At 36.2% G+C, this 11,164-nt stretch overlaps 1 pseudogene; it reads right to left on the reverse strand.

Annotated features, from left to right (window-relative positions):
* Window positions 1-3,029: 3,029 nt before the first annotated feature.
* Window positions 3,030-4,027, reverse strand: LOC105745520 (olfactory receptor 5H8-like; annotated as a pseudogene).
* Window positions 4,028-11,164: the final 7,137 nt, after the last annotated feature.

Consider the following 11,164-nt stretch of genomic DNA (forward strand, 5'->3'; position numbering starts at 1 on the left):
ATGTAAGGTTTGAAAATAAGCACCAAGCACAAGGTATTGAAGATGTTTTCCTACATTGTATTCTAGGAGTTTATGACTGTAGTTTTTATATTGAAGTCCTTGATATATTTTGAGTTAATTTTTGTATAAGGTGTGAGACAGGAGTCCCCTTTCCTTCTTTTGAATATGGATATCCAGTTCTCCCTGCACCATTTTTTGAATAGAGGATTCCAGGCCAGCTGAGAAGGCTTAAATGCCTTGCCAATAATCAGTTGTCTATGTGAGAGTCTATTTCTGAGTTCTCAATTCAGTTCCATTGGTCACTCTATCTTTAAGCCAGTGGGATACTGTTTGTTGGCTTTTTTTTTTTTTTTTACCACTGAAGCTAAGTAATATGCTAAAGTCCAGAAGTGAGTGTCTTCTTTGTAAAGATGTTTTTGGCTATTTGGGGTCCCTTATCCTTCCAAATAAATTCAATAATTAGTTTTTCCATTTCTTCAAGAAAGGGTCTTGGCATTTTTCTTGGGATTGCATTGAATCTGTAAATCAATTTGGATAGCGGGATGGTTGGGCTAATGTGTCAACTCATCCATGTAATTATGCCCAGTTTTTCGGTCAAGCAAGCACTGGGCCAATTATAATACAAGGACATTTATAGACTTTAGCACCAGTGACTTTTCTAAATACATTGCTGATTACATTGACATCAATCAGGGAGATTGCTGTCATCAATGAGTGGAACTTTATCCAATCAGCTGAATGCCTTAAAAGCGGAAGTGATTTCAGCATTCAGAGAGAATTTCCCAGCTCATCTTTGGGCAACCAACATCTCCCAGAAAGTCATCAAGGATCCTCACTGGACTTTCATAGGTGCCCTGGTTTGCAGCCTGCCTGCAGAACCTGGACCTGTGCATGCCTCTGGTCATGTGAGAGACTCTTATAAAATCTCCACTATTTACAGATATCTCCTGTTGATTCTTTTTCCCTAAGAGAACCCTGACTAATATAGGTAGAATTGACTTCTTAATCATGTTTATTCTTCTAATCCTTGAACTCATAACATCTTTCCATTTATTTAAGTCTTCTTCAGTTTCTTCGAGCAAGGATTAGCAGTTTTCTGAATACAGATCCTTTATATCCTTGGTTAAATTTATTCCTAAATATTTCATTGTTTTAATTGCTATTATAAACAGGATTTCTCTTCTGATTTTCTCCTCAGATAGCACATCATTAGTGTATAGAAAGGCTATTGATTTTTGTGTATTAATCTTGTGTCCCAACACTGCTGATCTTATCAATTAGTCCTAATAGCTTTGTTGTGGATTTTTCAGGAAATTCTGGATATAGGATCATACAAGCATTGAATACTGAAAGTTTTACTTCTTCCTTTCCTATTTGGGTGCGTTTTATTTCTGTATCTAGCCTAATTGCTCTAGCTCGACCCTCTAGTACAATATTGAATAACAATACTGACAGTGGTCATCCTTGTCTTGTTCCTCATCTCAGCAGGAAAACTTTCAGTCTTTCCTCTTTGACTACAATGTTAACTGAAGGTTTTTTTGTGTGTATGTGTGTGCTAATTTTCTAATTTTAAAGAAACTTTAGATCACAGATTACATATGTTTCATCAAAATTATAGAGGAGTCCTATATACCCCACTGCCTCTCCCTCTCATGGTTTCCCCAATTAACATCTTTTATTAGTATGGTACATTTGTTAACAATTGATGAAACATATATTGAATCATTGTTATTAGCCATCGTTTACATTATAGTTTATATATTGCACCTCACAATTTTATAGGTTTAGACAAAATGTATAATGACCTGTATTCATCATTTTAATGTCTTTGGGGTGGGGAAAGGGAGACCTTCCCAGCTGCCATGGGGTATTGGTAACTCAAATTTGTTGTTTCGGGTACTTTGTCTCTCTGTCCTTCACCTTCTTGGAAGTTTTGTAGTGTAGCACTGTCTTGGTCTGCTGACCCTCAAAACAGATCCCGCAGACAGCTTTTGGCTCTTTCTCAATTGTTTTTTTTTTTTGAGAGAGAGAGAATTGAGCCTTCCTGCCTAATCTGATAACATCTACCAACAATTCCCACAATTCTTTTTTTGATCTACTCTTTTCCTTAACTTAATTCTAATTATTCTATCTAATCTGTTAGCCTTTTAATTTATACAAGCTTTTTAATGTGGCCCAATATATATGAACAGATCTGGAAAGAGTCTTAAAGGTATATGTAAAGTGAAAGGCAATTCACATCCTTACTTTTCTCATATATGCACACTGAGCCCATAGCAGCCTGTTGCAAATTGGCCCTGCCTTCATTTTCTTAACTCATTTAACATTTTTATTTTCAATTGATTACCATTTCTGTATAGTTCTCTGTCTGGTATATGAAATGAATTCCTACAAGAAGGGAAATTCACAATTTTCAAATGAATAAAAATGAATGACCTTTTGATGGCTAGCAGAATTGCTGTGACATACTTTGATTACCCCAAAACAAGCCTGTCACTACTATAGAGTTAAATGTGATGTGGGTCTCCTGTATATACACCATTTTAGTAAACAAAGTCATCTTACTCAAGTACATTTCAGAGGAACTACAGTATCCAAACAGCTAATACATCTACAAAGCACATTGAAGACATACAAGCATTTAAAATGTTTACATTTGCTGTCTCCATTAACTGATCTATATGATTAAAATTTACTGTATGCTTTAGAATAATATGCATAAATATTTAAGAAGTTTATTAAGTATTAAAAGCTAAAGTCATTAAAATAATGGAGCATTGTGTACAATAAATTTAATATGCTGTTGGATTCAATTTTATAGTATTTTATTGAGAACTTTTACATCTATATTCATAAGAAAATTGTAGTTTTTTATTTGTGATATCCTTATCTGGCTTTGTTATCAAAGTAATGCTAACTCATAGAGTGTGTAAGGAAGTTTTATCTGGTCAAAATGTTAATAGCTGAGTAGCAAGTTTTTAAAAAATATAATGAAAATTATAATTGAAGAAAAATTTATATTAAGTAAATCATGGCCATATAAAACTGCACAATTTAGGACTGTTTTTGATAAAAGAAAACATATTAATATGAGAACTTAAACATTTCCCTTTTAATGTTTTAGCCAGAGGATCTATAACTTTTTTATTCCTAATTCTATAGTTAACTGGATTTTAAAGAGGAATTATGACTGTATAAAACAGAGAATCCATCATATCTTGATCATCTGCTTAAGGTGATTGAGAGTGCACATACCTGAAAAGAAGAGAACTGTAGTCTAAAGAGACAGAAAAGAGATAGGATCCACAGGTGGAAAATGCTTTCCTTATGCCTGTTATGGACTTCTTTTTTAAGACTGTAAAGAGAATGAAGGTATAAGAGACACGAACAGTGAAAATGGTGAATACCTGAATGGAACCAGAGAAAATAAAAACCATTAAATTATTTATAGGTGCATCAATACAGGAAATCTTAAGCAAAGGTATGATGTCACAGTAGAAGTGATGTATTACATTAGACTTACAGAAGGTTAATCTGAACAAAAAACCTACATGAACTAATGCATGCAGAAGGTCACCTACAAATGAACAGACTGACAGCTGGAAGCATAGTCTATTGGTCATAATAATTGTATAAAATAAAGGGCTGCATATGGCTAGATAGCGATCATATGCCATTGTTGCCAGGAGAAAAAATTCTGTAGTTGTACTGATTACAAAGGAAACAAATTGTATCATGCATTCAGATCGAGATGTCATTTTATTATTGGCTAAGAAGCTAACAGCATCTTGGGGGTCACTGTGGATGATAATCAAGAATCCACAACTGCTAAACACCTAAGGGATAACTACATGGGAGTGTGAAGGTGAGGGTCATTCCAGATGAGAGAAATCAGTCCTTTGTTCCCCAGCATGGTGATGAGATAAACCACAAAGACCACCAGGAATAGGGAGATTTTCCATTCTGGTCGATCTGTAAATCCTGTGAGAACAAACTTTCTCAGCGATTATGCGTTTTCTTTTTCCATGACCTCAATAGATGTCCCCTGAAATAAGATGGAATAATTGCAAAAAGAGCATTTACTATTTGTAAAATGACAACTAGAGGAGTGGAGTTGAAATAAAACCATCTTGTTATCAGAATAACATTTCAATTTTATTTATTAGTTTAATAATTGATGGTACCTAATTGGGGAATTTAAAGAAATGGAAATGAATTATTGGAATTCAAAAATGTATAGCAATTAAGAGATTTAGAAAACACAAAAGTCATTCTAAGTATATACTAAGAATATAGAGACACTGATGAGTGTGATGAAGAAATACCATGTGAGTGTGACATGGATACAAAGTCAAGGAAAAAGTTTTTTGAAGAACTTGATTGCGGTGAATGCCAGGTGAAAGACCTTGAAATTTCACCCTGAAATAATACACATACTGAATAATTTTAGACAGGAAGTGGCATTGTAATTTTAATTTAATGTTTTATTAGTGTAGAAAATAAGTTACAAGGAGAGGAAATTCTAGCCAGGCGTGGTTGTCTGGACACTTAATATTTTCCATAGATTCCCAAAAGAGATTATACTTCAGAATTGCTTGTTATAGGTTATTGTGCTAAATAGAGATTGTGAGATATTACTTTAGAAATAGATATATTATATTAAAATGTTATTAATATTAAGATGTCAAGGTATATGCATTTAAAGTGCAATGCCCCCCAGGTAATTGAAATACATGTGAATTGTATAATATGTGTGGTATGACATTGGGAGTGATGGGGGAGATGAAGAGAGAAATTTTAAAATTTCAGAATGTAGCATCCCTAGGACTCAGCGACATATTAGATGAGAAGCAGATTTTCAGGGAAGGAGAGAGGAGTCTATTGTTGACTGGGAGCTTAGATGTATTGATAAATTTATGCAGAGGAATGTCCTCTGGATAACCAGGTAAGATATATTATTAATATGGATCTACTACACAGAATAGTAATAATGTCTTGGAGGCATTGAGGTAGTTGAATTAATGGTTTTGAATCCATGAGAAGTGAAAAAATAAAAAATAAAAGGGCAAGGAAAGAATTTTGATGAAATCACATTAAAAAACGTGGTGGATATATGTTATTTATTAGCTGGCCAAGATCTTACCCCCTTCCCATCACATGTGTCTTGGTAGGTATCAGAGGCCACCATCTTCTCTAAAAGCCCAAAGTCAGAAACTAACTTTCCTAATCCCATTTGCCTCTGGATTGAAGGAAATTGACCTTGTTTTGGCCAATCAAACCTACTCACCCAGGTTTGGAATATGGAGGGATGGAGACAAAAGTTCAAGGCAAGGAGAATTGTAGTAGCAAAAACAGCCAAGGCACACTATAAGACACCAGAAAATGCATTCTGCATCCATGCCAGTGGCACTGGCAATATGAGCTATGCCAGCTGAAGGTCAGCATCTGTGACTGCAGACCTCCCTGAGCACGTGTAGGGCATGATTTTGACTGTTGAGTAGATGACTTACTTTCTTCTGTTTCTACAATTTTTCACAGCTGATTCCTCCAAACTTCGTTGTAATTTTATCTTATAACCATTTTTCATTCAATCACCCATGTACTGCTTAAATCACCAAAGCTAGTTTCTGTCTTGAGAAACCAGGAACACTGGCTGGTACAGAAGAGAGAAAACAGAAAACCAGAAAAGTGTAGTGAACAGAGTGGTGAGCAAAAGGGGACATCTGTAAAGACTAAGGGTTGTAGAATAAAAGAAGAAAGACGCTTAAGAAGGATAAAGTGAATGTCATTGTGAAATGCCAAAATGAATGTCCCATTAGGATAAGGAGTGAGCAGCAATCACTAAGTATGGATATTAAGATATTAATAATGGCATTAGTGAGAGCATGTCCATTCCCATTTTGTGATAAAGTTGAGGCCATATAAAAATCAGAAGTGAATGGGAACCATGGAGAGCAGACAGTGAAGAGAAAGAGTTTTCAATAGTGCTTATTCTATACTATGTGAAAAGCAGTTGGCATTTGTTCACTGCCCACAGATAAAAGGAAAATTGATTTCCTGTGGAGTATTTGAAAAGATTGGAGAGTAAGGAATCTAGAGGGTAGCAAAAGTAGATAGAGAAATGTGGGTGGATGAGAAGAAAACAAGAGAGAGTAAGAAATAAGTGAAGAATATCAGAAACAAAGATGGCTAAGTGAAGGAAAAATAAGAGGGAGAAAGAAAGTATCAGTGAAAGGCTGAAGATGAAATAAAGGGAAGGATTTGGTAGTGTGGAGGTGAATGTCTTTAACTCTGATATTCCTTAAATCTTCTGTCAGTACTGGTGATACTTTTCTGGTCAAAATTCAGTTTAATTTTCTATAGAGTTTGTGATTTAAAGAGGAACTTCGATTTTAAATATTACTTTACAAACACTGAGTTGTTCATAAATACACTGTCTTTGAATGAAATTTTTTTTCACATTTTAAAATATGTTGATTACAGAGAACCAGCAAGATGACAGCAGAGAAAGTTGATCCTAGAGTCAGCTCCTACTACAGGGCAGTTATCAAACACCCAGAGCTCTCTGGAGCTAGCTGAAGCACCTGTTTGGGGGCTCCAAGAGACCAGAAGAGCATCCTGCAACATCCTTGAAGGAGTAGAAGATGGAGACTGCCCATCTGCAGAGAAATCTTGTAAGTAGAGTGCTCCACACCCTGGAGGCTGGTGACTATCCTCCACTGGGGACACAAGCTGCCTCAGGAGCTGTCCTGCAGCTGAAATTGAAGGTTCCACGTCCCCAAAATGGAGGAGGAAGAGATGGTTGGGCACCTATTTCAGCCATTGATGAGGAAATTCAGTGGGCTACAGTATAATCAGGAGAACAGCCAAAAGTTGAGCTTGTCTAAGTCAGAAAGAGGCCAGGAGCTGCTGTCTTAACTCTGCACCTGGCATGAGGGGAAGCAGGGTGGACTGAAAATCCAAGTGCTGGTGGACACCAGCTTCCTCCCATCCAGGTCTAGCCTAGGCCCCAGGGCCTCCTCCAGCAGGGAGAAAGCTGCTGGGACCTGCTCCAGCCTCTCCGGGAAATTACCGGCCAAGCCTTGGAGGCCGGTGATTATTCTACTCTGGCGACATGAGCTGCCCCAGGAGCTACACTGGGATGGGAATTGGAAGTCCCATTTCCCAGAAATAGGGGAGGAGGAGATGGCTGGCTGCCAATTTGGGCTACTGATTGGTAGACTTGCTGGCTAAGGTATAACCATGGGAACCAGCCCAAGGGTGTGAACCAGTCCAAGTCAGAAAGAGGCTAGTAGCCGCTATTTTCCCCAGTGGAAGGGGAAGCCAGAGTGACTGAAATTCTGAGGGTTGGCAGGAGCCAATTTCTTTCATGTAGATCAGCCTGCAGTCCTGGCCCAGGTTCAGCCCCACCTCTGGCAGGGAGGAGGCTGAGGAGACCTGCACCAGCCTCTTCCCTGCAGGTAACTGCAGGTAACTTTGACTGGCATAGACTAAAAATAAGAAGTCTACCAGGGCAACTGCGGTCATCTTGGACCCGCACTACATAGATTGCTGCCCACAACTGCAGCTCCATCCCCACCCCAGGCAGGGGAGAAAGAAATGTGAACTGCACTTAGATTATTCCACACAGCTGTAACTCTGTCCCTACCCTTAGAAAAGGAGAAAATTCAAAGAAGCTTCATGGATGCATGGTGCAATGAGAGCAGCTTGAGCCTCCACAGCTTACAGCACCAACTACATGTTTGGCTCCTACTGCACAACCAGCAAGGGAGAAAGAATAGGAAGCCCTAAACTGAAGATAAAAGCTGCACCAGAATAAATACTCTAGTAAGCCAGATGCAAAGACACCAACAAAATATTGCAATCCACACCTAGAAATAGGAAGCTATAGTCCAGTTAAAGGAACAAGATAATCCTCCAGATGATATAAAGGAGTTGAAACAACTAATCATAGATGTTCAAATAAATCTCCTTTATAAATTCAATGAGATGGCTAAAGAGATTAAGAATATTAAGAAGACATTGGATGAAAACAATGAATAATTTGAAAGCATACATAGAAAATAGCAGATCTTATGGGAATGAAAGGTGAAATAAAAGATTTTTTTTAAAAAATGAATCATATAATAGCAGATTTTAGGAGGCAGAAGAAAGAATTGGTGAGCTTGAAGAAATGGCCCCTAAAAGTGAATATACAAAAGAGCAGACGAAGAAAAAAAATGGAAAAAATTGAACGAGGTCTCAGGGAACTAAATGACAGCAAAATGCATGCAAACATACATGTCATGGGTGTCCCAGAGGGAGAAGAGAAGGAAAAAGGGGTAGAAGGAATATTTGAAGAAATAATGGTAGAAAATTTACCAAACCTATTGAAGGACGTAGATATCCCTGCCCAAGAAGCAAAACATACTCCCGTCCAAAAAAATCCTAAACTCCAAGAAACATACTTATCATAATGTCAAATGCCAAAGACAAAGAGAAAATTCTGAGAGCAGCAGGAAAAAAGCAATGCATAACGTATAAGGGATAGCCAATAAGATTAAGTGCTGATTTTTCACCAGAAGCCATGGAGACAAGAAGACAGTGGTCTGATATATCTAAGATACTACAAGAGAAAAATTTCCAGCCAAGAAACTTATATCCAGTAAGATTATCTTTCAAAAATGAGGGCAAGATTAGAATATTCAAAGATAAACAGAAACTAAGAGAACTTCTAAGCAAGAGACAAGATTTTCAGGAAATATGAAAGGGTGTGTTCCAGCCTGAAAAGAAACAACAGAGAGAGGGGCCTGGAAGAGAGTCTAGAAATGAAGATTGCATCAATAAAGTAACTTAAAGTGTCAAAAGAGTGGTGAAAATAAAATATGACAGATAAAACACAAGTAGTCAGGAATAAACTTAACCAATGATGTAAAGTACGTGTATTCAGAAAACTGCAACTCAATGTTAAATCAAAAAAGTCATGAAAAACTGGAAGAACATTCCATGCTCATGGATTGGAAGACTAAATATCATTAAGATGTCAATTCTACTCAAGTTGATATACATATTTAATGCAATCCTGATAAAAATTCCACCAGCATTAAAGAAAACATTGAAAACACAACCATTAAATTTATTTGGAAGGGTAAGGAGTACTGAATAGCCACAAACATCATAAAAGGAAGAGTGAACCCTCATCTCCAGACTTTAAATCATAAAAGCTACTTACAGTGGTAAAAACAGCATGGTACTGCCATAAAGACAGACACAATAGACCAATGGAGCCAAATTTATGGTTCAGAAACACCCTCACATGTATGGTCAAGTGAATTTTGACTAGCCTGTCAAACTCACACAGCGTGGGCAGAACAATCCATTCAACAAATGGTCCTGAAAGAATGGGATATCCATAGCTGAAAGAAGGAAAGAGGACTCCTATCTCACACCTTATCCAAAAATTAACCAAAATGGATAAAAAAACTAAAAATAAAAGCAAGAACCATAAAACTGCTAGAAGAAATTATTGGAAAATATCTTCAAGACCTAGTGGTAGGTGGTGGATTCTTAAAGGAGATAAGAAGGAGGACTGAGTGGACTCCTGATATTTAATATACGTAGAAATTTTAATTAGCTTTAATGTAAAAGTGTGGAAATGTATAGAGTGGATGGTAACACACAGTGAGCAACAGCTAGTTTATAAATGGGGTAGTGACTGAAAATGTTAGACCAGTTATGTAAATGCCAATTGACAGAATGCTAGAGAATAACCTAGGAACTGGATAGCACAGTAAACCAAGAGGTGGATGAGAATTGTGGTTAATGGTTCAGATGCAAGAGTGTCCTTTGTTAACTAGAATAAATGTATATCACTACTGCAGGTTATTGGGAATGTGGAGAAGCATGGCAATAATACAGATGGAGTGACCTATGGACTGTGGTTAGCAGTAATAATATAATATTCATGCATCTATGCAAAAGATGTGCTGTGCTGATAATAAGGCAGTATGGAAAATGTGAGCCAAATGTACACTATGGACATGGTAACAATCAGATGATATTATTTTATTTGTAGCAAATGACACGCGACATTGTGCTGTGTTGATGGAGGGGTGTTGTCTGGGAATCCTACACATGCTCATGAATGTTTTATAAGTTTACAACTTGTCATGAAAATATATTTCAAAAATAATAATAGGTTGGGTTGGGGGAAAAACACCAAATGTAAGATAAGGACTATGATTAGTAGTAAGATTTTGAGAATATTTTTCATAATTTGTAATAAATGTCTCATGACAATGCAAGGTGTTGGTGGAGGGTTGATGTACGGGACCCCTGTATGATGTTATGCATGTTTGCTTTGTAAGTTCACAACTTTTACTATACACTTAATTGTTTATGTATGTTCATATATAAATAATATAAAGATAATAGTAATAGGATTGGTTGGGGTAAAAATACTGTGTTTAGTAGTAATATTTTGACAATGCTCTTTAATCATTGTTAAAAAAATTTAACAACAGTACAATTATTGGTGGTAGGGTGAGTTATGAGAGCCCTGTATGATGTTATTTATGTTTGTTTTGTATGTTCACAACTATCACTATACTTTTATTGTTTATGTATGTTTATGTATGAGTGATATACTTCAATAAATTTTTTAAAAATCTGTTGCTTACTTTATCTTTTCTATTGTAGTGATTATAAATGGCTTTCTTTGGTCAATACTCTGTTCTCTACTAGTTTGTTTAGCAGAATAAAATTGAGTCAAACTAGATTTCCATAAACAGCATGTAAATAAAATAAACCAGTAATTCCTTTCTTCTATTTTATTTTGAAATGGGTTCCCAAACAACCCCAAATCACTAAATACTTAAATATTCTCAGATTCAATGTTTTTCTTTGTATTCAGTAAGACATAAATACTTGAAATTGCAATGGAAATAGATATTTTATACACATTTCCTGATGTAGATTGATAGAATGATAGATGTAGATGTAAATGAAGACGTAGGAATAATAATACAGAGATAGATAAGATAGGGAGATAGAGATAGAGATAGAGATAGAGATAGAGATAGAAGGACATAGATATAGCCACAGATATCTGAAATTACTGTCATCGGGGTGAAGGAACAAGGAATAAATATTTAAGTGACTTAAAAGAGTTTTAATTGAAGATGTT

Source organism: Dasypus novemcinctus, chromosome 4, assembly GCF_030445035.2.
Source record: "Dasypus novemcinctus isolate mDasNov1 chromosome 4, mDasNov1.1.hap2, whole genome shotgun sequence".
NCBI lineage: Eukaryota > Metazoa > Chordata > Mammalia > Cingulata > Dasypodidae > Dasypus > Dasypus novemcinctus.